The 27,569-nt window shown below is 38.7% G+C and overlaps 1 protein-coding gene across 3 annotated transcripts in view; it reads left to right on the top strand.

Annotated features, from left to right (window-relative positions):
- Positions 1-27,569, top strand: part of LOC131439612 (uncharacterized) — a 321,124-nt gene that overhangs the window by 134,869 nt on the left and 158,686 nt on the right. For 2 of the 3 annotated variants that reach the window (XM_058610852.1, XM_058610851.1), the window contains exon 3: positions 26,657-26,738. The exons of the other annotated variant lie outside the window; for it this stretch is intronic. The gene's annotated coding sequence lies outside the window, so the exon portion shown is untranslated. The remainder of the gene's footprint in view (positions 1-26,656; positions 26,739-27,569) is intronic. 3 annotated transcript variants of the gene reach the window in all.

Raw genomic sequence — 27,569 nt, forward strand, 5'->3', positions numbered from 1 at the left:
CGGAACGAACACGTGTACAAATCACTGGTAACTGTCAAACGACGTTCGTGTAGCTAAATTTGTGAGGTTATATCATGTTGGAGTAAAACCTAATCGAAATCTACACGGAACCGGAAACCTAACTTTGAGTTCAATAATCTAATTTTCGGTACAGTGAATCTAAATAGTTTCTATAAGGCACTTGTTAAAAAATAGTAGATGATTGATGATTAATTCTATGTTTTCCCTTGGGGCAGTGCAGCAATTGAAAAAGACTTGCTCGGAGTCTTCAAAATTGGTGCATAAAAACAATGCAAGTATTTTAATAAAAAAATTATATTTCCATAGAAAATTTTGGGCATTTTTTAGTTCAAATTTTTTAAACAAGAGTGACGAATTCCGTGCATCGCAAGTTACAACGGGGGTAAAGTTTATCTGCCCTTTTGGAAAGTTAGAGTTTGTCCTGGCACATAATAGTTATTCTAAATTGCAAAATACTTAGCGAAAGACCATATTCGGTTAAAGCCGGAACTAAATAAACGATAAAAAATTAACAATAACAACACATGGGAGAAAAGAGACTTTTCACTGCATTGATCATTCACGAATAGCATGAACAGGAGTGGTCCGAGTTGGCTCCCTTGTGGAGATTCGGAAAAACTGTGGAATGACTAAAAGAGTACAGCTCCGGTTCTCATTTCATGTATTTCGCTCATACCCGTACTTCAGCAAGATATTTTCTCATCTGCAGACTCTTGCCAAAAATGTGTCGTGTGCACTCAGCACTAATCCTCGGGGCATCTATTATGGTCTTATGGTCACATACAAAATTATTATTTGGATCCGACTTCCGCTTCCGGAATTATGGGGTAAAATGTGCAAAAATATTGTGAAAATAAGTGCACTAATTTTTCTCAGAGATGGCTGAACCGATTTTCACAAACTTAGATTCAAATGAAAGTTCCTGTGGTCCCATTAAAAATGTTTTACCATCACTGGTCCCTTTCACCGTAAAAAAAATTCTAAATCGACCTCAAATCTTCTCCAATCGATAGTTTTTATCAGTAGACGGTCAAACAAACTGATTTCGATTATTCTTTTAAGAATCGAAGAAAATTATTTTAAAGAATACCACAGTATTATATATATAGTATGACTGATATGAGAAAGGCATCAGATTAAAACAGGTTTTTTTAAATATAAAAACCTGTTTTAAACCACCTAGTGGCGTAATCATGCCTTTCTCATATTACTTATAACATCATAAATATTACAGTGGAATTCGCTGAAACAATTGTTCATTGTTCGGACCTAATCTAACAAACTCTACGAATCCTGTTTATACTGTAGTTCCGGAACCGGAAGTTGTATCCACAAGAAATTTAGGAATTCCGTATGAAACTGTAAGACTTATAAGTCTGTGAAAATCGATTTGGCCATCTTGAAGGAAAGCGAGTGAGATCCTTTTTGCAGTTTTTAATCACCATTTCCTATTCTTCCGAAACCGGAACTGGAACTGTGAAAATTGCATATTTTTTCAAAGAAGTTCGAATTCAATGACATTCGTTTATTCTTTCGGTCGCACTTATCACAGAATAGCTGAAATTTTTATCAACCGCAGCACCGTCTTTTACCAATATCACACACCAGTAGCAGACATGCGTAACCGTTTCTTCATTCGGTGTTGTACATATTTTCAATCTATATGGTGATTTGAAAACTTTGACATTCATTGCCCTGTAACTGCGGAACCGGAAGTCGGATCCGGATGAAATTTCACAGTATCTTTACAGATAATATGAGCTTCAATTCAAATCAAGATTGGTGAAAACCTCAAATGAAAATTAAGCATCGCAGAGAAATCGAAGTGAGTTCTATTTTTGGAGTTTTTCTTCACCACTTTTGATGCTTCCGGAACTGGTAAAGAGGGAACTAGTAGTGCCGAATTAAGATTTTATGCCCACAAACTAACAAGCTCTGCACACTACACTGAGGTCTCTTTTTACGCGTTTTTACATTTTTTTATATATATAAATATAGGTATAGAATTCGCTCAAACTTTCGAAAATTTTTCCGAGGCCCGGAGGGCCGAATGACATATACCAATCGATTCAGCTCGACGAACTGAGCAAATGTCTGTATGTGTGTTGTCAACTAAGAGGTCGAGATCTCAGAGATGGCTGGGCCGATTTTGATCAAACTAGTTGCAAATGAAAGGTCTCCCCGTCACACGCTATTGAATGGTTTTGAGATCGGATGTTTACTTTTTGAGTTATGCGAAGTTTTATGTCAAAATTTTCAGTTTTTTTGACAGTAACAGTTCGGCTGAAAAGTTCGTATCGTTTAATAGAAACACACATTTTTTGCCAAAATTCGTTTTTATTATTCAACATAATTGCCATCAGAGGCGATACAGCGATTATAGCGATCTTCCAACTTTTCGATACCATTTTTGTAGTACGATTTGTCCTTTGCATCAAAATAGGCCTCAGTTTCAGCGACTACCTCTTCATTGCTTCTAAATTTTTTACCAGTGAGCATTCTCTTGAGGTCTGAGAACAGGAAAAAGTCACTGTTGCCAAATCTGGAGAATACGGTGGATGAGGGAGCAATTCGAAGCCCAATTCGTTCAATTTCAGCATGGTTTTCATCGACTTGTGACACGGTGCATTGTCTTGATGAAACAAAACTTTTTTATTCTTCAAATGAGGCCGTTTATTTTTTTAATTTCGTCCTTCAAACGCTCTAATAACGATATATAACTGTTGATGGTTTTTCCCTTTTAATGGTAGTCGATGAAAATTATACCATGCGAATCCCAAAATACAGACGCCATAACCTTACCGGCCGATTGTTGAGTCTTTCCACGCTTTGGGTTCGGTTCATCGCGTGCAGTCCACTCAGCTGACTGTCGATTGAACTCCGGAGTGAAGTGATGGAGCCATGTTTCGTCCATTGTTATATATCGACGAAAAAATCGGTTTTATTTCGATATAACACCTCCAAACACTGCTCAGAATCATCAATTCGTTGTTGTTTTTGATCGATTGTGAGCTCACGCGGCACCCATTTTGCACAAAGCTTTCTCATATCCAAATATTCGTGAATAATATGTCCAACACGTTCCTTTGATATCTTTAGGGTGTCAGCTATCTCGATCAACTTCACTTTACGGTCATTGAAAATCATTTTGTGGATTTTTTTCACGTTTTCGTCGGAAACAGCCTCTTTTGGACGTCCACTGCGTTCATCGTCTTCGGTGCTCATATGACCAGTACGAAATTTTGCAAACCACTTACGAATTGTTGCTTCGCCCGGTGCAGAGTCTGGATAACACTCATCAAGCCATTTTTTGGTATCGGCGGCACTTTTTTTCATCAAAAAGTAGTGTTTCATCAACACACGAAATTCCTTTTTTCCATTTTTTCACAATAACAAAAGTAGCTACACTCAAAATGCAATATCTCACAAACTAATAATCAGACAGCTGTCAAATTTATACACGTATCTTTTGAAGGTTGGTACTAACTGAAAATGGTATGGATTTAATTCTAGTGGCGCCCTCTCATAGAAACGATACGAACTTTTCAGCCGATCTGTTATCTGTCACAATTGACCTTGAAAACAGAATATGTTTTCAGATTTAGATTCCACACGATAATATCTATCCAACAAGCCATAGATTGCTAAAATCCGTCCATTTTTAACGGAGATATCGAAATTTTTGTGTAAACGACTTTTCCCCCTATTCCAGCAGCAGAAGTTTTGAGCGCTGTATGACATAGCAATGCTTGGGAGCAACGGAAAACACAATTTTTTATTCTGTTACATACAATTGTTTCTAAGTACCAAAAAGACTGTGTACAGCATCCTTTTCCATGACATTTCGCCTCGGACCGATTTTAGCACGGCTCGTTTTTGGCAACATAATCGTTCGAATATGACATATATAAAGAAGATGATGGCAGATTTTTTTTTAAATTATATTGTTTTAAACTACTTACAGCAATAAATGCTGGAAGAACATAACATCCACATACCATTCGAATCAGTTCGTCGAGATCAGCAAATGCGTGTGTGACAAATAATTTCACTCAATTTTCTCTGAAAATTTCTTTTCTACAAATTCAGATTCATACGAAAATTCGTATGCTCCCAAACAAAGTTCCTGAATTATGTTTGGTTCCGACCTCTGGTTCCGGAACTACAGGATGATATATGAAACGAAATCAAAATTGTGTAACTCATTCTACTCGTAGATGGCTGAACCGATCTAAGATTCAAATGAATTCTAAGAATCATCTAAGATTCAAATGAAAAGTTTCAAGATTTTATAAAACATTTTGCTCTTCAGCCAGATCCAACATCCGGTTTCGGGGATACAAGGTGATTGGTATAAAAATGTCTATTCCACATAAATTAATCAGGTTTATCGGGTTAGCAGATTTGGATAGCCGATAAAAAAAATTAACTTTTTGTCGATTCAGAAGGCACCTAAAAATTTAATTCGTGCTATGATTTCTCAAAGATGTCTTCACTGATTTTCAAATATTTTGAAACAAATGTAAACTATACAGCTATTCAGGTGAATTTATCTGACTTCGGCCATACCGATTTTAGAATTCCGGTTCCAGTATAAAATCGTTTCTCAAAGCTCAATCGTTTTCTCAAAAAAAGCCTAATCAAATATCAGAAACAAAAATTCAATTTAAAATAAACTTATATACATAATTAATTAATTTTATCCAATTATGACTTCCGGTTCTCGAATTACATGATGATGAATTTTTAAAATTCAAACCGATATAGAAGATGGGATTGAGCTTCAAAGTTGGACTCAAAACTGTTGTAATTCATTCGTCATATGGCCATACGAATCGGTTTGGGTTATGCTGGTTCCTGAATACCGGCTGTGGAAGTACCTTGAATTACCGTAAACTATAAAGTGGAATTTACATATCATGGCATCTTTAATCGATTATCACACTTCTAGATTTAAATTCGATCCGATTTGCAGTTTCGACATTACAGAGTAATGAGTAATTAAAATCTCAAATTGTCGCTTAAAACGACGGTCATTAAAATAATGTCATGAAAACTTAAACACCGAAGAATATTCATGCAAAAAACACTTGCAGATTGGTAAAAAAAGGTATCATCTCACTGCTAGGTGGATTAAACACGTTTTTTCAAGTGGTTTCTTGTTTACGCGGCTTTTTTCCACGCGGATTTCCGAAGTTACGCGGTTTTTTTACGCGGATTTCCGAAGTTATGCGGTTTTTTTCGGCATCAAATTTTTGATTTTGGAAGTCTCAAAATTTTTCTATGTCCTAAAGTCGATTTTCAAAAATTATTTTAGAAATTACACCAGATCTGGACGTTTCATGCATTTCTAAGATATTTGGCATCAAAAATTCAATAGTCGGATCCGGAAAAAAAGGTTCTAGAAATTTTTAGGAAACTTTTTAAGTTATACTAAGTTGAATCATAAATCAAATAAACATAGATTTCCCAGTGTAATAGTAATGTAGTTGAGCAACCCGTGACACCAAAAGCACCGTCTGGTGGAGAATGGGTGCGTAAATGCTCCTAAAATGCATGCAAAAAGTTGCCTGGGCATTTAACACAACCACAGTAGCTAATGGAAAAAAGTACACCCGTTTGTCACTAGAGGTGCTGTTAGTGTCACCGTACAGTGAGAAATCTATGTTTATTTGATTTATGGTTGAATGTACAAATTTTCAGTTTTTTATCAATATTGTTTTGTAAGCGACTTTTCGCCCTATTTCCGCAGTAGGAGTTTGTAGCGTTATATGATAAAGCGATGCTTTGGGGCCAGCGTGAAACACGATTTTTAATACTGTAACATGCAATTGTTTCATGTCATCTCGAATCGATTTTAGCACGGTTCATTTTTAGCAACATAATCGTTCGAATATGATATATGTGTAAACCAGATGATGGCAGCATTTTCGAGTTGATAGCAATTTCCATAATTATTTTGATTTGAACTACTTGCAGCAATCAATGTTAGAACATAACACCCATATAGGGTAAAGTGTTATAATATGCCCCCCTTAAGAAAACATTGAGATATTTCCAAGTGTATTGATATATTTTCCTCTAGAATGTAAGTATTTCATTGCTATACGGATGAGGAACATAATTTTCAATGACTCCAATAGAAAATATGAGAATTGGTTGATATAAACACATTTTCCGAAGCGGCCACATTCTTAGTTTTTTTCGCTCGCCTCAGACATAATGCCCCAGCAGCCGTAAAATATGTATCACAACAAAAGACATTTTATCCCACAACAATGATGCATTATGCTTCTTGAAATGTCCATAAAGTTACTGTTTTGATATAATCAGTATGTCAGAGAAATGGCGGATAAAACATCTATTTAGTCGAAGCAAAACCTTACATCGAAAAGCTGCCAAATGAAATTTTTAGTTTTTTCTTACTTTCCTGCAAACGACAACCACCAAACTTGCATAGCAGAAAGATCCTACCAAAAGATAGTGTTAGTGATAAAACTTTGATTCAGAAAAGTCTTCAATGCTCAAGAAAGGAAAGGGAGCAATTTGGCTAGCAGGGGCGCTTTATAAGACTTTCCCCTACCATTCGATTCAGTTCGTCGATATTAGCAAATGCGTACGTGACAAGTAGTTTCACTCAATTTTCTCGTAAAACCCTCAACCGTATTTTACAATTCTCAGATTCATATGAAAAGTCATATACTTCCGAACAAGGTTTCTGAATTTCATCTGGATCCGACTTCTGGTTCCCGAACTATAGGATGATATGTCAAAATAATGTAACTCTTCTTTCTCGTAGATCGCTGAACTGATCTAAGATTCGAATAAAATCTAAGAACCATCTAAGATTCAAACTAAAGTTCTCAAGATCCTATAAAACATCTTGCTTTTTAGTCGGATCCGATTTTCGGTTTAGGAAATATAGGGTGACTAGTATAAAAATGTCCATTTCACATAAATAAATCAGGTTTATCGGGTTTGCAGATATGGATAGTCGACAACCAAATCAACTTATTTCAGTTTTAGCGGTATTGCAGGTTTCGATCCGGAAGGTAGCCAAAAATTTAACTCGCACTACGATTTCTCAAAGATGTCTGCACTGATTTCCAAACATTTTGAAACAAATGTAAACTATACAACCTCTTAGGTGAATTTAATTGATTTCTGACTACACCGATTTTGAAATTCCGGTTCCGGTATCGAATCGTTTCTCAAAGCCAAATCGAATTTAATAAACAAAAATTCAAATGAAAAGAGCCTTTGAATCAAAGAACTCGTATCAAAATTTTATGAGAGCAAAAGTTTTCGGTCTGCTTCTCTGTAGCTTCAAAACTGTCAAAAATTCGGAACTATCAAAGCAACCCAGACAATCGAAAAGACCAATGAACTGCTTACCGAGACTACAAATTAAAAACATCGTGCATATCGAATCGCTTGGTTCCATTCTCGGGAGAAGTCCACACCCTGCAGAAGTCACAACTTGCCCTGGGGGCTAGGCTAGAATCGACAAAGCCAATCAGAAAGTGATTAATTGCCGGAAAAGGATTACTCTGCCTGCCGGGGCCAAACGAACGAGCAAAAGAACGAACGAACGATCACGGGCTCAGCCCCACTAGGGGCAAATTAGCGGAACAATGTTGTCGGAAGATTGACGGCGACGGACGGTTGCTATTTTATTTGCTATACCTCCGAAATCCCGAACACAGGATTAACCGTGAAGAGCACTGAAAATAAAACCGTCACTTGCCGCGGAACCAAGGCTTTGTGAAAAGTTTGCCGCTGAAATTTTGGCGCAGGGACATAAAAATCATTCGTGTTAAAGCTTTCGACCCTGGGGGGGGGGGGGGGGGGGGTGGGGGGGGGGGGGCGCAGGGCATCAACTTCACGGCTCGGTGAAGAGCACAGATCAAAAGGTTAATTATCTGTGAAAGTATGATGAACACGATTTTCGATCCTGATGGGAGGCGACAGAAACAACGAAATCGCAGCGCCAAGAGAGGTGAGTCGATGGCGAAATGTGAGCCGGTTAACTTTGTTGAATTGATGTAATTTGTTGGTAATTAATTTTTAAACCCCAGCAATCGGTGAAGTGCACTCTTGAATTATTTATTTAATTGTACAGAAACCTGCTGAATTTTATTCTCGTGCTCTAAGCTCAGTATCATAAGCCAAAGGGTTGCCGTAACGAAAAGATGCTTTGAAACAGGAGAAGTACTTCAATTAACTTGTAAACAAGAGTCAATAACCGACACGTTCAAAATGTCATCAGATTCTCACATTCAGGGATCCAATTTATGAGCCCGAAACCGACACGGGTCACCTTTAGAGCACGGGTGTCTCAACCGAGAGCAGTCGCAGTTACCCCCGGCCCTGAAGGAATCGTGTCAATGTTTACCATATTCCGTCGGATCATTCGTCGACCCTAATCACTGCGCGAGTATCACGTTTGCTCGTAAATAACAGGAGAGAGAAAAAAAAACTAATAGATGTTGAATCGGTTTTTGTAACTGCACTACTCATCACACACTTACGCGATCCTCTCGGAGGCTCAGAGACAGCACAGAAGTCAATCCCGTGCATTCGCGCCAAGTTCGGTTCATTTCTTCATTCACAGCTTCCCTGCTTGATCCCGCCCGGCACACATGTGATACGATACCGGTAATTTTTCTATTATGACACTCTAAGATTCGTTCCCGTGGCGTTCACCCAGGCTGGACTGCCGCACCGTCATTTCGGACTCTCCGTTGACCACTGGATTCGGCCAAATCGTTCGCTTTCGGACCGGGTTATTATGTTAATGAATCATTCAATTATCGGACCACTTTTCATGTATCAATCGGTTCGGATTCGTTTAAAAGCTATTAATTTTCCACCTTCTGGTGGCATCCCCCGGCAGCTAGGAAGATCGTGCCTCGGAACCGTGCCAGATTAGATTGATGAAAGAAATTGAATTGAAGGCTAAGGCTTGTGTTGTGTTGTGTGCTTGCATGCTAGGGGATAAAGGGGAGAATGGGATGGGGCTAATTGGCACTATGGGAAGTATTTGCCTAATGAATGATACGCCCAAAGGTTTTTTTTTGTTGATAATTTTCCTTTCAGTGACTTTCTAATGCATTTAGTTATGGCTCCTAGTACCGTTATAGCTCCCGCTGAACCCGGAGAGTTTCAGGGTTAATCGCTATAGAAATGAATGGATGATTAATTTTTTTCTCTTTTCAATGAACTGCTGGTCATGCCCTTGAATGGGTGAAGGAATATACTTGGTTTCTGTTGATTGAAAATCTTGTTTCAATCCACCTAGTGGTGTGATGATGTCTATCGGATTACTAATATTCTCATATTGCTGTGGGACTCTTTCAAAAACTGTTAATCCAATTCGGAGAAAAGTGAAGTTGTTGATCACTATTTCCCGGTATTTCCGGAATCAGAAACAGAGCATTGGCATCGGCGCTTAGAACTACGGTTTGAAATTATAAACATTTATCAGCTCCGGAACCGGAAGTAGAATCCAGACCATCTTCAGGAGTTACGTATGAGACCGCTAGACCTTGCATTTGAATCTAAGCTAGTGAACAGTGCTAGTTTTTTTAGTGGTTAAAAGGTTAAAATTATTCAAAATCTTTATAAAAATTATTTTAAATCGTTGTCAGCGCTCTAACAATCGTCGAAATGAATTTCTCTGTCGTGGAAATCTTCATCTTTTTGATGACACGAACGTAATTTAAAATACCTATTCGTGAGGTTTTAAGTAACGAAAATCCAAGTAATGAAACTTTAAATCAGACAGGGTAGAAACACGTTGTATCAATAAAAACACTTTAATGGTGTGATGATACCTTTCTCATGTGACTTGTATTCTCAGAAATATTACTGTGGTTTTCTTCACGAAACTACTAATTGAATAGAAACTCATATATTCGGAAGCATTTCTCAAACCAAGCAATCTTACATTTTAACGTGATCATAGGCAGTGTTGGGAAAAGCATGATCAGAAAAAGCTCATTGAATTATCACCTGTGAAAAAAAAAATTCGGTGACTGAAAAAATCACTTTCAAGATTTACATTCTGAACCTCGAAGTTTACAAGTGATTTTTTGTGTCAGCGAAACTTGATGGCGAATTTTTACCGACAGAAATATCGCTAAAAAGACTATCGAAAAGAAAAATAGTCGCCGATAATATTTCGATGCTGAATTTCCACTACGCTTCAGTTCGACACCGAAGTGATTCGTGCACGATTCAGTTTTAATATTTTCATCAATACAAAAATATCTACGGAATTTGCAACTGAAACTAGATTTTCAATGCACGTAAGATGAACAATATGAACAAAAATATTTTTTCCCACATTCCTAACAGTGATTATTACGAATAAAAGCCTGTTTTAATTCCAGCTGGTTGATTACACTCCACTATTAGGATAAACACAATAAAACGAAATTCAGCGTGAATTTGATTCATAGAAGCGACAGGAGCGCAGCATTATCAGCACGTCTCAAACACACAGCAGATGCAGCGTTTGAATTGGCGTAGCGATAGTCTGCGCTCCTGTTACTTTTGCGTAAGACTTTCAAACTAAATTGGCTAATACTTTTTAATCAGCTGCTTAACATACATTGTGATTGTTTTGGCTTTCTCATATAGAAAGGCTATGCAATCGCTGTGAAAACCGACTTTACAACCGAGTGTTGTATACTATTCGACTCAGTTCGTCGAGATCACTCCATCTCTCTCTCTCTCTCTCTCTCTTTCTCTCTCTCTCTCTCTGTGTATGTGTATGTGACAAATAATGTCACTCAATTTTCTCTGAGATGACACAACCGATTTTTACTAACTTAAATTCAAATGAAAGGTCTTATGGTCTTTCACAATTTTCCTGAGTTTCATTTGGATCCGACTTTTGGTTCCAGAATTACAAGGAAATATGTCCAAAGTTATGAAAAAATGCGCACTCAATTTTCTCGGAAATTTCGTAATCGATTTCCACAAACTAAGAAGCAAATAAATGGCCTTGAAATTCTTTAAAACAGTCCCCAAGAAGTTCATCCAGATCCGACCTCCGGTTCCGATATTACAGTGCGATTAGTTTAGTTTTCAATTTCATGCGTAATTTTTCACAAGCGATGGCGAAACGATTTTCATATATTTTTTTCTAATATTAATTTTCAGAAGCTAACTCATAGCCATTGCCTAATTGTAGACGGATTACTCAGCAAAATGATGTGATGACTTAAGTAATGATATGACTATTGATATGATTATTTGACGAATTCAGTGTTCATGTACAAGTTAATGGACATTACATGGATAAAATGATTGTTTTAACTATTGAATATAAATTTTTTTTTTTTGAGTTTGCAATGCTACGTACATTCATTAAAAATGACCAGAGACTAGAGATGAAGAATTTTGTGGACAATCGATCTAAAAAACTCCTTCCGATAGTCTCTAAGGATTTACCAATGAATTTTAAACGTGTTCAGTCTATAATTGAGCCTGCACAAGTAATAACGAGCAAGTCTCGAGGCCGCGGAAAATTTACGGAATCAATTGTAAATTAAGGTAATTATACTCTTAATCTCATAGTTGAAAAGAGGTCTGGAAACTATTTTGTTGTCTTTGAATTCGTTACAATCGTCTATTGTGGGCCGAGTAGTAAGTCGCATAATGGAGAGAAGCGTTAACGACATTAGACGTTTGACCACTCTGCCGTCCGAAAATATAAATTAAAATAAAATTGGCGAGACGAAGTTCGACGGGTCAGCTAGTTATTCGCCCTTATTCTGAATAACGTCGTATCGTTTTTTCGCTCGTATTTCATTTGTATTCCCCATAACGCTAGCAAAATCAAAGGTAGCTATGATTCGATCGAACCACATTCGATCGAAAAATCAATACGTCGTTATTCAGAATAAGGGCGATTAATAAAACCGTTTGGCGCCAAACGAGCTGATTTGTGCAAAAATTTCACTGAGCCTACTTGATTCACGTGTTTCTTTATTTCGAATCACATGTTCAATTAAGTAAGGGCGCCAAATGAACAGCATACAGGTTTCCATTTTCCGATATATAAATTTGGGCTCAAGTGCAGGTAAAAACTGCTTTAAAGTGCGAAGTGTACGTGTGTGCCTGAATTGGGGAAAAATGTTGAGATCGAATCAAAAACAATTGTCAGATGATTCATTTTTACAGAACACTCTACCATTCTACTTCACTAATCTCGAGCAATCATGAGGGTCGTTCGATTATTCTAATTTAAGAGTATTCGAAATAATTTCCATCCAAAGATAATTTTTGAGCTGTAAGAAATTCACAGGGACAGCTACAGGTATAGAAATAAAAGGAACAAGTAGAGAAGCTAAGTTCGGGAAAAAATAAAGAAGGTACAGGAAAAAGTGCAAAAAGTACAAAACCAAGTACAGAAATGAGGAAAACAAGTAAAGGAAGTACTGGCACAATTGAGTGCAGAAAAAGGTACAGAATGAGCAGATGGTACAGATATAAGTACAAAAGTTACAGGACCAAATACAGAAAATACTGGAGCAGGTTTAGAACGTACAGGAACAAACACACAAATTACAGAAACAAGCACACAAAGTACGAAATAAAGTGCAGACAATAGAGGAACAATTACAGAAAAAAGTTAGAAGTTCAAAAGTTAATCGCAAATGTCGAGACAACAATTTTGAATGGCAAATTAGAAGAAGAAAAATGAAGAAAGTTTGAATTAAACAGAAATACGTACACCTTTTTAAAAATTAGTTTGGAGTCATATTGGTCTCTCCATCAGTACAAAACAAATAGTTTGTCATACCTAAGCTGTGTACAATGTTTCATCCAAATCGGAACAAGTCAATCCTGATTTTGCAAACCGTTCTGCTGTTAGTTTGTAGAATTACGATATTAATAAAAGTTTCAATTCGCATTCGCTAGAAAACGGAGCTTGAGTGAGTATATTTTCCTTATTCTGTACGAATAGAACTAGGAAAAGAAACATTTTTAATGAAAATTTTAACAAATAACAACATTTTTATTGTTCTACCAATGTTTTTATACGAGATATCAGTTTGAAAAAGAATTGACTATTTCTACTCAGCAGTTTCTGACAAATGATAAACACAATCAATTTTGCAGTTATGTCATAAACATGTCTGCTTACGCCAGTACTTAGTGCGGTATTAGAATTCACAGATGGCAAGCTTACATCGACTTATGGCAGTATCATTTGCCAACACCTCATAGAAAAGAATTTACAGGCCTTGTGTCAGATGACCCACCCACCCAACAGAAGGTGCTGGCAATGAACGGATAGGTTTTTAGTTTGAAGCCCATTGACTCGGCTGCTGCTGCTGCTGCTAATCCCAAATCCCTACCCCTCCCCCGCGATGTAATACCGCTAATTAAACTGAGATCCGCGCGGAACACAAAGAAATCTTTACGGCCGTCTTGGCAGCAACTCCACAACTCCGATAGGTACTCTATGATCACCCGTTCGGTCCCTTTCTCCGGTAGATTCAGAGTAATCTCTCACCATAAAAAGTCACCATATGAAAGTTTACTTTTAATTTACCGTAAATTAAAGACTACTTTTTATGACTGCCATTGCCGGTAAGTGTAGCGCACCGACGGCCACGGTTCAGTCAGCGGCTCCGTGGGAGAGCGTAGGGAAATTAATTAGAATAAATTCCAGTGCCCCCTCTTTCCCTCTCTGTCTTTTTCTCTTTCTCTCTCTCTCACTTCGATTGCGCTCCAAGAAGCATAAGCATAACTGCGCGGCCTACGGACCCAATCGAAGGCAAGGGTGCGCACAGCGTTAACAGCTAATTTAAATGTTTGTGCGCAGATCTGATCTCGGAGTCGGAGTCGGAGTTTCGCTAGTAAAAGGGAACAACAACAAAAAAAAAAATCTTTCACTGAAACTGCTGACAGCATTCCCGTAATTAGCGTGGATAGTGAAAACGGTCGATTTGAGATAGGAGGGAAATGAACTAAGGAACGATAGGTTAGAGTAGAAAATCTGATCAATGAATCACAACAATGGCAACTGAACGAAATATTGTTCGATGACGAAGGCAATCAAAGCCTACTCCAATCGTAAATCACATCCTAAAGGATGTTGACGGTTCGCCACATATTGTTTCTCAAACAAATGAATCGACATATCACCGAACCACTATTTACCATTCCGAGATGATTAATTGAGTTGGAGTTCGTCCTTCGACCTCGGCAAACTGGGTTAACAGCAGGAAAGTTTTCACTGTAATCTCTTCGCCGCCGCCGCATATTTCGCAGTGAGGCTGACGACCTAATCTTTTCAACCCGTCCGAGCGTCGGAACGGAATGCTCCTCCTCCGGAACCGGTGTCGGTCGTCGCACACCACAAAGTAATTAATAACTACAGCATCCACTGCCGTTTGCTCTTCCTGTCGGGCGCGCAAACGATTGACGATGACAAGTGTTTTTTTTCTTCTCTGCGTGCCTTCCTCTCTCTGCTCAAACGCATCACAAACCGACCAGCTGTCATTCTCATCGTGGACCCCCCACCGTTCGTGGCCGAGTCTATGAACTTGTTACAACATCATTATCCATCATCTTGCACTGACCACATCGCGCCTCTTTACCAGGGGAACTAATCGGTTTACAACGAGATGCCCGCAGATCCAACCGACGATTGGGATTCCGTTGCAATCTTTCTTCAGCACCTCTCTATCTCTCTCTCTCTATCGTGTACCGTGATTTAATGTCACTCCGCAGCAGCAATCGAGACGGATTCCGTTCTGGCGGAATGATCGCCGGCTGACCGCTCCGTAATCAATTTTATAATTTATATTTCCTCACCGACAAAGATATTTCACATCTTCAGCTGATTCGCTGGAACGGTTCGGTAATTTCCAACCGTTCGAAACCGACGGCTTTAACGGTTTGAGTGGCCGGTAATCAGGTTAATTATTGAATAATCAAATTGGTCTCATTGTTTCCGCGGAGACAAAAAAACGGCGAAGATGAAACCAGCCACCGTTGCGTTGCGTGTCTTTGTTTGTTTGTTTCAAGTGCCGAATCGATTATCGTTACGCAACCCCCCTCTGTTTTCGAATTATGCTTACCTAACGGGTCATTAGGAATGTTCCGCAACGAATGAAGTAATTCATAATTTTGTATGCTCACACCAGCAGACGACGTGAGCTGGCTTGGAGAGGATTAGCAGTCGCTAACCCAGTTGGGCACATTTTACTGCAATGAAAGAAACCAACCTAATATCTGTTGAGTGAAGACAAGCAACAATTTTGAATGAAAGTCATCGTTTTGACCGATACACAATGCTGTGTTCTACTTCGATGTATGGATGCAAAATGAGGACGCAGGACCGCAGGTTTTCTATGTGAAGGTGCAATCTGAAATTTCAGTAAACGCTGAAAAATTCAAGCAGATAAATGTTTTTTTTCTGAAGCACCTAGTAATTTGAGTGCATAGTATAGGGGAGAGTATGGCTACTTGAACAAATTTTTATGTTAATTGCTATATTTTCTAAACTATTTGGCACTAAATATTAGAGCTAATAAAATTTATTTTCATGGACTCAAAACAGACGAAAACGACGAGAAATTAACGTCACTCTCAGCTTCGCTTGCAAACTATGAGAACGAAATCCATGTCCAGTCAATGACATAAGCGGAACAGTATTTTCAAAATTGTGTTCTCTCTTTCATTTGCCCTTTTCAGTCATTTGCGGTTTTCAGTGAAAATCCCAAAGTAGGCAGTGTCGATATTCAACCGAAGCTTTGAAAATCGAAAATGACGGAAAAAGATTTCACAATGACTTTTACCTGTTGATGGTCGAATTTGTAGTAGTTTTTGTTTCCAAAGAGGTTCTGGGATGTAATTACTTCGATTTGTCATATTTTAGTCAGCTTTTATAGCCAAGCGTCACAGATTTTCAATACATCGATGAAAGAATCAGAATTGAAATTATGCTGATGCCCCCTGAAGACGTTAGTTTGGTTTCGTCTTGTCATAGAGGAAAGAGTGACGTTGGCAATTATACTCTCTCATTTTTTCGATGAGAAACGAAAATGCTTCGCCTCTCTTTGTTTGTTCTGGTGTCGGTCATTTACGAATGAGATAGTTAAACATTTTTTTCTTCAGATCGTTTATTTGATATGGCACATAGCTTTAGCTCAGAGGTGCCAAAGTCTATATTGTATTTTTTCTTACAATATAATTACAATTATTATTTAACATATATACATACACATACAAGGTTGGTGGGAGAGTTAAAGAGTGGGGAATACAATTATGTTTAAACTATAGCAAATTAAAGGTTAGTGTTAAAAAAGGGAGCCGAATTACTGGCGGTTACTCCAGGTTAGTATGGAAAAAACAAATAGTTACATACACACTCAAACAATATACAATAACACAAAACAGATAATAATAATATAATAACTTCAAAGTCTTCGTGTAACCTTCGTTTCATTTTGGCTCAAAATTTCCGATGTGTGGTTACCAAAAACCAATTAGTACGTCACAAGATGGCATTTTGGGGAAAGGTGAACTGTAAAGGATGTAAATAAAGAGAAGCAGTAACTAGATTGATAAACCAATAGTTTTCAGAAAGATGTAAATCGAGTGCAATCGCGACTTGCTAGTACATCTCGCACCGGCACATTGGATCAAGGATGGTTTTTATCGTATCAAAGAACGTTCGCTGGCAACTCTTCACCGATTGAATCAGTGCCATCAAAGAGAGTTGGAAATCATCGCAACAACAAAAAACACGGCATGGCTCATTTAACATAGAATCGACACCAGTGCGAGAGCGAATTTCTCTCGATGACATTTCTGAGAATCAAAGGTTAGCACGCTGCTGTGGGGATCCTCTCTGATAATTGCGATAGAATCATTTTACTATTGCCGCTTATTCTAACTATGTGCATATAATCTTTGTATAAGTTGTGTCTATGAAAATGTATGTGAATACTCCACACAAGGGTTTTGAAATATTGCAACCTAGTATGAGAATCATCAAGTCGAATCATCGATTCGATTTTCTGCGATAATTGTCAACATGCGATTCTCTCTTGGTAAATTCCACACAGCGGCGATCATTATCAGACTGCAATTTTTTTTAAGGGCCGAGAAATACTCAGAGTATGAAGTGGAGCGAAGGAATGTAGAAAAATTCTCTCGCGGTTCATGCATTGAGAGACTCGAGTTCTTGTAGCATCTTCTACCGGATTGAAAATGTTGTATACAATATAGATAGCAATATAGCAGCTTCTGTGAAATTTTCGGCAATCACCAACACTGCATTGGATGGCCTACCTCGGGCCCAAAGGGAGTCTTTTAACTGTAATCTTGCGAAGCGATTCAGGGCACATGACCACACAACATGCTCAATGTCGTGGTAACCATTACCACAAGCGCAGATACCATTCTCAGCGAGACCAATTTGCCAGAGATGCGTACCCATCTCGGAGTGATTAGACATAAGTCGGGACATCACACGAATGAAATCGAGACCCACTTGCATCCCCTCAAACCAAGGTTTCGTCGATACTTTTGGTATAATAGAGTATAGCCAACGTCCTAGGTCTCCATTGCTCCATGAAGCTTGCCAACTTTCGAGAGTTTTCTGACGAGAAATACTGAAAAATTCATTGAAGCAGATTGGTCTTTCATAAATATCACCTTCAAATTCCAACTTTAGCCAATGAGTCTGCCTTTTCATTGCCCGGAATGGAACAATGCGAAGGGACCCAGACTAACGATATTAAATAAGACCGCTCAGATAAAGTTCTTAAATGTTCCCGTATTTTCCCCAGGAAATATGGGGGGGGGGTACTTTCCTGGCTTCATTGCCCGGAGAGCTTCTATTGAGCTTAGACTGTCCGTGACAATGATGTAATGGTCTTTGGACAAGGTTTCAATGATCTCAAGGGTGTACTGAATGGCAGCTAATTCTGCGACGTAAACTGAAGCCGGATCACTGAGTTTTAGCGAAACGGTGATGTTCTGATTGAAGATTCCAAAGCCAGTGGATCCATTGAGAAATGATCCGTCAGTGTAAAACATTTTTTCACAGTTGGCTGCTCTAAATTTATTGTGAAAAATATTGGGGATCACCTGAGGGCGTACGTGATCCGGAATTCCACGAATCTTTTCTATCATGGATGTGTCGAAAAACACAGTAGAATTAGAAGTATCCAAGAAATGATATTTATAGCCATGATATCAAAATACAAGGACATGAAACGGGTCTGAGAATTGAGCTCGACAAGCCTTTCGAAGTTTTCAATCACCATCGGATTCAAGATATCGCATCGGATTAGAAATCGATATGAGAGATCCCAGAATCGGTTTTTCAACGGTAAGACACCCGCCAGAACTTCGAGACTCATCGTATGAGTCGACTGCATGCAACCTAAGGCAATACGCAAACAACGATACTGAATTCTTTCAAGTTTAATGAAATGGGTGTTCGCGGCGGATCGAAAGCAGAAGCATCCATATTCCATCACGGACAATATCGTTGTTTGGTAAAGCCTGATCAGGTCTCCTGGATGGGCACCTCACCACGATCCGGTTATTGTACGAAGAAAGTTGATTCTTTGTTGGCATTTTCGTTTCAGATACCTAATGTGACATCCCCAGGTTCTCTTGGAGTCGAACCAGACCCCGAGATATTTAAATGTGAAGACCTGAGCTATGGTTTCACCCCTTAGTTGAAGCTGTAGTTGTGCTGGTTCTCGCTTCCTTGAAAATACAACCAACTCAGTTTCCTCCGTAGAGATGACAAGTTGTGGAGAGTATCTTGTAATGGTCCTTGAAGATCGACAGCTTTGGATCCTATAATAGACACAACGCTGTCGTCGGGCAAGTTGTCTTAGCGTGCAAGATGTATTGATACATTCATCAATGTTGTTCACGTAAAAATTGTATAAAAGGGGGCTTAAGCATGAGCCCTGAGGAAGATCCATGTAACTGAATCGTATTGTCGACAAATCACCATGCGCGAAATACATGTGTTTCTCGGACAATAGATCATACAAAAAGTTATTCAAAACTGGCGAAAGACCATGCTGATGCAACTTCTCAGACAGAATATTTATAGAAACTGAGTCAAAAGCCCCCTTAATGTCTAGGAAAACTGACGCCATTTGTTCTTTACGAGTAAATGCCATTTGAATTTCTGATGAGAGCAACGCAAGACAATCGTTCGTTCCTTTGCCCTTGCGGAAGCCAAATTCTGTATCAGAAAGCAAACCATTAGTCTCGGCCCAATTGTCTAGGCGAAATAGAATCATTTTCGGATACAGGAAAGCATAGCAATCGGCCTATACGAATTGTGATCGGAGGCTGGTTTCCCTGGTTTTTGAATGGCGATTACTCTCATTTGTCTCCAGTCGTGTGGGACAATATTACCCTCTAGGAACTCGTTGAATAAATTCAGCAAGCGTCTTTTGGCGGTGTCAGGCAGATTCTTCAACAAGTTGAATTTGATTCTGTCTAGCCCCGGAGCTTTATTGTTACATGGAGTGCAAGTGAGAACTCTACCATTAAAAACGATGATTCGTTCCTGTTTGATGGCGTGACGCGGTTGATCCTCTGCTCCTGAAAGGAGTCAGGACATACTTTTTTAGCGAAATCGAATATCCAGCGGTGACAATATTCTTCACTTTCGTTCGTGGTATTATGGTTGCGCATTCGTCGGGCCGTATTCCAAAGAGTGCTCATTGATGTTTCTCTCGACAATCCCTCTACGAACCGACGCCAATAACCGCGTTTCTTAGCTTTAATTAAGCTTTTCATTTTAAAATCTAACGACGCGTATTTTCGATAGTTATCTGGTGTTCCATTTTTTCTAAACGCGATGAAAGCTGAAGTTTTTTCTACTTTCAGTTCTGAGCACTCTTTGTCCCACCACGGGTTGGGAGGATGGATGTAAGTTTTCGCGCCGGGTACACGTTTGGTCTGAGATTGAATCGCGGTATCGAGATTTTTCGCAAAGACAAAGAAGGATTCACTTGATCTCGATTACTGTGAATTTCACAGCGAAAAGTGCACAAATCTAATCAAACTGTTCTAGATTTGCACTAAACTGAGGATATTTACCTTCGATATGCGATCAAGAAATCCTAATAGTTCTTTAGAAAACTTTTAGAGCCATTAGAACGGCTGATTTTGTGTGATGCTCTCCACCGTTGTGCTCTTTTCGTTGTTTTTTCACCAATGCAAACAACTGGCGGCTGTGACGTAAACGCACTTGTCGGCAGCGAAACTAGCTTTGCAAACGACACAAAATACATCTGCTCGCAGTGGCGATAGAATCCAAACTGATCCAATTTTTGTTGAGAGGCTCGTTTTTACCTGATTTCGTTTGTAGCTTTTTCACTAATGGGCGGTCCTAACGGCTATAAAAATAGCCGTATACAGAAATTTAATGTCGATAATTTCATTTCGGATTTGCATAATTCATTGGAAGAAACTATCAGGATGCTGTACGGGATTCATTCTTGCCTTTCAAAAGGACCAAATTGTGGAACTCACTACGATATTAGGCACACGTTTAAGTTGAATAATTTCGATTCTATTGGTAGTTAGATTATAGAATTCCATTCACAGATCACTGAGCTATGAGCTTTAAAAATACTAGAAAGACAAACGCACCTTATGAATTATCCTCTTTGATACTCGTTTTATACCAAACATTTCAGTGAAGTATAATTTTGAATTATTTTAGATTATGTCACAGAACTGAATATTTTATCATAAAATTGTGATCATATTTCCGATGGCATGTAGCAAAAATTATGTTGATTCGTTAGATACAACAAGAGATATTCACAATCAAAAACTTATCACTCTCCCAGAGGGTAAATTTTGAAAAGGCGGCCCATAGTAAAGTAAGTCATATTCACGATAAAAATATTTATTCAAATTTATGTTATCGGACAGCAGAACTATCAACCGGCTAAGTGGTAAACGTTTCTCTTCATTATTTTTCTTAACCTACAATCAACGGAATTCGACACACATTCACTTTAGCTCAAAACGAAATATCACCAAAAATTAATGTGAAAATGTGAAATACTTCTGTTAAACAAAAATTGAACAAATGTACAGATTATCATCTCATCCTTTGAATCAAATCACTGAACAGAGATTCCTCTCTAATGGCTTCGACATAATGGATATAAGGTGCAACGTTTTCTCTTCCAGATGTGATTCTTGTTTTCTATAATCGATAAAAAAGCTCACTAACCAGAATTTTGTATTAATAAACCTAACACAATGTTGAAGAGTTTCTTTTCAAGAGTTATTCATTCGGTAGTTTGAGATATGCTTACAGATTGTATTTAGCCCAAGTAAGTAAAAGTTCGTAAAAATAAGATTTTGTTGCCTTAAAGTGCCACGCGTACCTGAGAGCTGTAATAAAGTGAATATTTTTCAGATAATGTGGAACTTTTAGTTGCTTGGACAGACGACGTTTAAATTTTAAATTGGTATTGATCTTATCAGTTTGATCATTCTCCACAGAATATGAAATATCAAATAAGTCTTATAAATAAGTCTCGTTCCGTTATGAACATTAATCTAATTGCCACTTATTATGTGCGCTTAGTCTAATCTAAATCATTAGAAAGCAAAATGCAAGGAATATCTCTTAGTTTGGCCTTAGCGCTTCTACAGCAAAATCTTTTCATGGATTCATTCAAAAATTTTATGAATTGTTAAACTCGCGCCCGCTATGACCAATACTATTCATCTGGATCCATTGAACACAACTCATCAACCATGTAAATATCAGAACTTTTTTCACCTGCCTACAGTGACTTTTTAAGAACAGTCATATGCATTCCGTGATTGAGTCATTCGGCAAGCAATAATTTTGATACACAATCAAGCACGTGGCTCGAAATAAAGAATGGATCAAGTATGCATGTGAAATCTCCACACAAAACTACTCGCTGCGCGCCAAAGGATTTTTTCAACGATCTAGTATTCTTTCTTTCGACGGTCAAACACTTATGCAACTCGTTGCGCGCCGAACATCAATCGTAGATCTAGCAATCATTGGCGACTTTTTCAGTGGAAAATTCCATTGTCCATACAAAAAACCTTCATGAATTTTTCCCACTTTTCCGGCAAATTTTCCTAATTTTTTTGATGAACGAACCCGGTGGGGGTAAAAACTGATCAAACAAAAAAAGAATCATGTAAATCTGTCCATCCGTTCTTACGTGATGCGATTACAAAGAATGATCTCTGCATTTTTATATATATAGATATATGACATTCGTCATTTCAGCACTATTCATAAAAATTGTTCATTCGTAAAAAACACACTTCAATACAAAATATTTCACCCCTCTATATGGGCATCATGCGCAATTATTTTTGACATTTCACTTCTAGGTGCACGCTAAACGCAAACTGCTTAACATGACTGAACTAATAGTCTTTTTCGTCACGAGATGTTGTTACAGTGATGTTTTTTCGATTTGTATTGGATTCGTTAAAGTAATCCGTATTGATATATAATACTAGCGGACCCCTGCACACTTCGTAGCGCAATAATATTAGATTGGATGTAGAAAATCAAAACTACTTATCAATTTTAATGATTATTGAAGAAAAATATCATTAAAATACTTTATGATAGTGGCCCAACCTTTTTATATCGCGGACAACAGGACAAAATATATAAAACCGATGGCTTACCGAAACACAAACAGGCAGCGTACAATTTACCATCCGAAAAAAAACTCTAAATTCACGCTACAGACTCATAACGATTATTGACTGTAATAGAAAAGTTAAACGGATGAGAAAATGACGTTCAAATTGAAATGGCATAGCAGTGGGCATCATTGGAATGCGTGGAATGAAAACTTTTTCTTCTTCTAATTTGCCATTCAATATTGTTGCCTCGACAACATTTGCGATTAACTTTTGAACTTTAAACTTTTTTCTGTACTTGTTCCTCTATTGTTTGCACTTTATTTTGTAATTTGTGTGTTTGTTCCTGTACTTTCTGTGCTTATTTCAGAATTTGTTCCTGTACGTTTTATATCCGCTCACGTATTTTCCGTATTTGGTCCTGTAACTTCTATATTTATATCTGCACCATCTGCACATTCTGTTCCTTTTTCTGCACTCAATTGTGCCAGTACTTCCTATACTTGTTTCCCTCATTTCTGTACTTGATTTTATACTTTTTGCACTTGTTCCTGTATCTTCTTTATTTTTTCCTGAACTTAGCTTGTGTACTTGTTCCCTTTATTTCTGTACCTGTAGCTGTCCCGACGAATTTCTCACAACTCAAAAATTATCTTTCAATGGAAATTATTTCGAATACCCTTAAGTTAGAATAATCGAACAACCCTCATGATTGCTCGAGTTTAGTGAAGTAGAATGGTAGAGTGTTCTGTAAAAATGAATCATCTGACAATTGTTTTTTGATTCGATCTCAACATTTTCCCCCAATTCAGGTACGTACACTTCGCACTTCAAAGCAGTTTTTTCCTGCTTTTAAAAGTCCCAAATGATTCAAGCATAATACAACCAAAATCAGTTTGACGGTTTATGAGTTCCCAAATCTCGGTTCAACCGATGTAATTTAAAAACAGGAGGCAAATGGGATTTTCGAAGTACTCTGGGTTGGTATAATTCGAATCGCGTTTGGGCCAATTGAGGACGTTTGGATTCAAATAAATAACCGAACTTGCAATTTGCAGCAATTGACGAAATTTGGAGGTCGTTTCGAGAAAAATTTACACAAAATCTCGACAAAAAAATCATTCAAAGGAAATGCTTATGAGAAATTTAGGCCGAGAAAATTTCCTTCTAATTCGAATGGAATCGTTCCAAAAAGTAGAGAGCCGAACAGTTTTGGTGTTTGAGTTAACGGTGTTAATTTGAAGTTGCAGCTGAGGTGTGCTGATTCTGTTGTCGCAGTGCATTGTGAAAGCAATAATTATATCTATCAAGAATATATAATTCACATTTCTGGATTTTTAGGAAAAAAAAGAATCATAAAAAACGTTAATCACTTTCTTTTCTTATAGTCATTTTATAATTTGACTTCACGGCATTGAACCCAAATCTATGTATCGGAAAATGGATGCCCTGTATGCTGTTCATTTGGCGCCCTTACCTAATTGAACATGTGATTCGAAATAAAGAAACACGTTAATCAAGTAGGCTCAGTAAAATTTTTTTCAAATCAGCTCGCCAAACGATTTTATCAACAATCTAGTATTCATATTTTGCTCTCCAGCGGGCAGCAACATTGCATAACTCGATACGCGCCAAACAATCATCGGAGATCTAGCATGCATTGAGTGGAAAATTTCCAATTCTAAACGAACCAATTTTCTAGTTTTTCTCTACTTTTCCGAAGAATTTTCCTTATGTACTATAGCCTAAAACCTCTGCATAAACGTCACCTTTCGATTCATTTGAAGATCGGCCCACGCATACCAGAGAACATTAGCAACATACACTTTTTTCGCTATTATTTTATATATATAGATATTCGATTCAATTTAACTGTTTAGGTCATTTACTTTACTATAAGTTGTTTTATACACATTGCAATTAGACTTTTTGGGGGGCAACACGTAGGCACCGCATCGCTCTCCCAGTGACGCCAACTATCCTGTCCGCAAGATTCGTAACAAAACTTTACTCACAAAACTGGGAGAGCTTTTCAAAAATATAACTGTTCGAACAACATCAGAACCATCCACACTGGAAATTGAGTTCACTTTTTTTTAAAGATATCGTTCATTGTCGAGCTCTTCTATGAGCTATCCAAAACGAGGTCGTTATCAACTCAAACTCTGACTTGATCGCAAAAAATAGGTAGCGAACACAGCCAAAGTTGGCAACACTTTGGGTGATCTCACATTTACCTAAATATTAGGTTCATCACTCGTTACCTAAAAATGCGGAGATGCAATTTAGTTGATTTTGGGTAGGTTTCGATCGAAAATTAGGCAACGGCTGGTAAGAGTGTACAAAAATGTTTAAGAAGTGCACCCAGAGACTCAGTGAATCAAGCTCTACCCAATGCGATACGCGGGGGAAACCCGCGAATAAATCTTCGATTTACTGTCACGTTCCGCTAATGTTTTCTTCGAAACATTTTGCTATCTTCAATGGGTCGCTTAGCTTACGCGAGAGACAGACTACAAAGCAAACACGACGGAGCTTACAGTGCACCCAAAATGTCCCATAAAAACCAGCTGGTTGGCAAAAATGCAAATTGGCAGCAGCATTCCTCAGCAAGTGGTTTTGTTCGAGTAGTAGTTGCACCTGCTGATGCTCGTAAAATCTAGCCAACCAACCTTCAAGTTACATTAAGATAACGAGTGCATATTCCGTGACACCGCGCCAGAGACGCCTAGACGGAAACAAATCTCCATATAAAGCGAACCTGTCTCTAAACTCACTTTCGGTGAGTTCAAAAAACGAGAAAAAAAAAACAAAAACAAAATAGAAGTCGGCCATAAACTGCCCCGTGTTTGTGTAGGCGCTTCGACATTCCGGTTTCGGCGGGCGGCGTAAAGTTTATGGCTGTTGTATGGATTCTGAGATCGTTGGAGATAATCGCTCCTCGGTCTGTTCCAGGCTGTGGAGTGCACGAAGTAAGTGTACACAAAAAATGCAAATATGTACTTCACTTAGCATAAATATGCTGTTGTTGTTGGTTCGCTACTAAACGCTAGATTCCTCCGACGGCTGTCGACAGTCGGTTTCGCCTCTGATTTGTATTCCACCAGCAAGGAAATAGTTCAGCCTCATCAGGAAGATTCGGCATAACACGCGCGGACACTAGTTGAGAAAGAAGCAAAACAAGAATTTCCGACAGAATAGTTAACTTCTAATTTGAATATGTGTATTTCAATACGTTTCTATTTTGTTTCGAAATTGGCGCTACCCTCCACCCGTAAGCGAAAAGAAAAACACTTTCAAACAAGTAACACATTTCAACAAGCGGAAAGAAAGTATGCAAATCGGTCTCATCCCGTTTTCTCTTCTTCTTCTTCTTCTTCTTCTTCTGGTATCCAACTGACACCTCTCCGTCAGTTCAGGGTGTCACATTCTTTCACCATGTTTCCAACCAAGTTGCTGCAAATTGCCCGCAACGGTCACAGAATTATCTCCGTCAGTTAGCAGTGCTGGGCGCTGCTAGTTGTGCCGGGATGTGGATTTTTCGTCGTTGTACATTCCTTGTGCTGGTGTCCGTGAGATGTTCCGTGGTCCCAATCCACTCCCCCGTGGGGGCCAACCGTGGATTTTTTTTTGCTCGCAGCCGCCACCGACCATTTGAGTTAAATCAATTTTATTAGCTTTCACCAATTTCGGTGTCGTCGTCGTCGTCGTCGTCGTCGTCATCGCCACGCTTGCTTAGTTCCATCATTTAGCGAAAATTGCACAATGCTGCTGACAGCCCTGCCCGATCAAAGCGCAGGAACAAAGCAAGCCACTGATGACCACTTTTGCCTTTGCATGATGCTATTTTGAACCGATAATGGAAATTGACTTTTTTCAGTGTACTCAATTGCGTTTATCTCCACTTTCTTTACTGTTCTGTTTTTCATTTTTTTTATCTCGTCTCGCTTTACAGGTTGGACAATTTCCATTTTTTTTTCGTTCGACTGAACGCCGCAGATTGGATGGATCGCGAGACTGCGGCCAGCTGAATGAAGGTAAGAAATCAATTTACTCTAACTGACTGTGACTGACTAACTGACGGTTGAGTGGTGCGACAAAAGTCCATTTGACACTTCATTTGCTTTTACCGTAGAAGAAAGTTCATTCTTTTGGCCAGTAGCTTAATTACGGTGGCAACTAAGACCTGATGGAACGTTGAGGGACATGTCAGGATTGTGTTCTGTCGCGGTGAAACCGAACCAAAAGTCATAAAACAGTCAAAAGTGATATCGTAGAACATCGTATTGTGTCCCAAGTCCGGCCATTGATTTCTTATTTATGACTCATCCAATCTCCAAAGATTCGATCTATCGCATTTTCCGCGTACCAATTCTGTGCGGTGCACGTTCTTGTTTTTTCCGCACATCTTGGAGGAATTCTCACACGTACCCGGTTCCCCCTAGTGACCTCATGCTCTACTCTACTGTTGCCATTTTGGGGTAAGTTACTCACGCTTCAGCACTACCGTCTGAGCCTGCTGAGCAGGGCAATAAAAATCACCATCACCATCATCATCATCACCATTGCATAATCCTTCGCGTTTCCATCGTCTTCTCGCCGCACGAGGCCCTTCGGTGTTCATTTTGTTGCTTTCCACGCTTTCTGTCTGATGCAGGCTACATAGCTGCCTCGACGACGGCTGGTTGGCCCCCATCTGAAAAGCTCACGTGTTCTTACGAAACACGACCAGGCGGCACACAGAGAAAGAGCCGCCGTTTTTTTTTTTGAAGCTTTCCAAGATTGAATCGTTTCTGTGGGTCTGTAGGTTGCACACGATGACACCACGATGGCCCGCCCGGAGGGGTGGCGGTGGCTTCTTCTTCAAG

The sequence above is a fragment of the Malaya genurostris genome, chromosome 3 (genome assembly GCF_030247185.1).
Source record: "Malaya genurostris strain Urasoe2022 chromosome 3, Malgen_1.1, whole genome shotgun sequence".
In the NCBI taxonomy this organism is placed as follows: domain Eukaryota; kingdom Metazoa; phylum Arthropoda; class Insecta; order Diptera; family Culicidae; genus Malaya; species Malaya genurostris.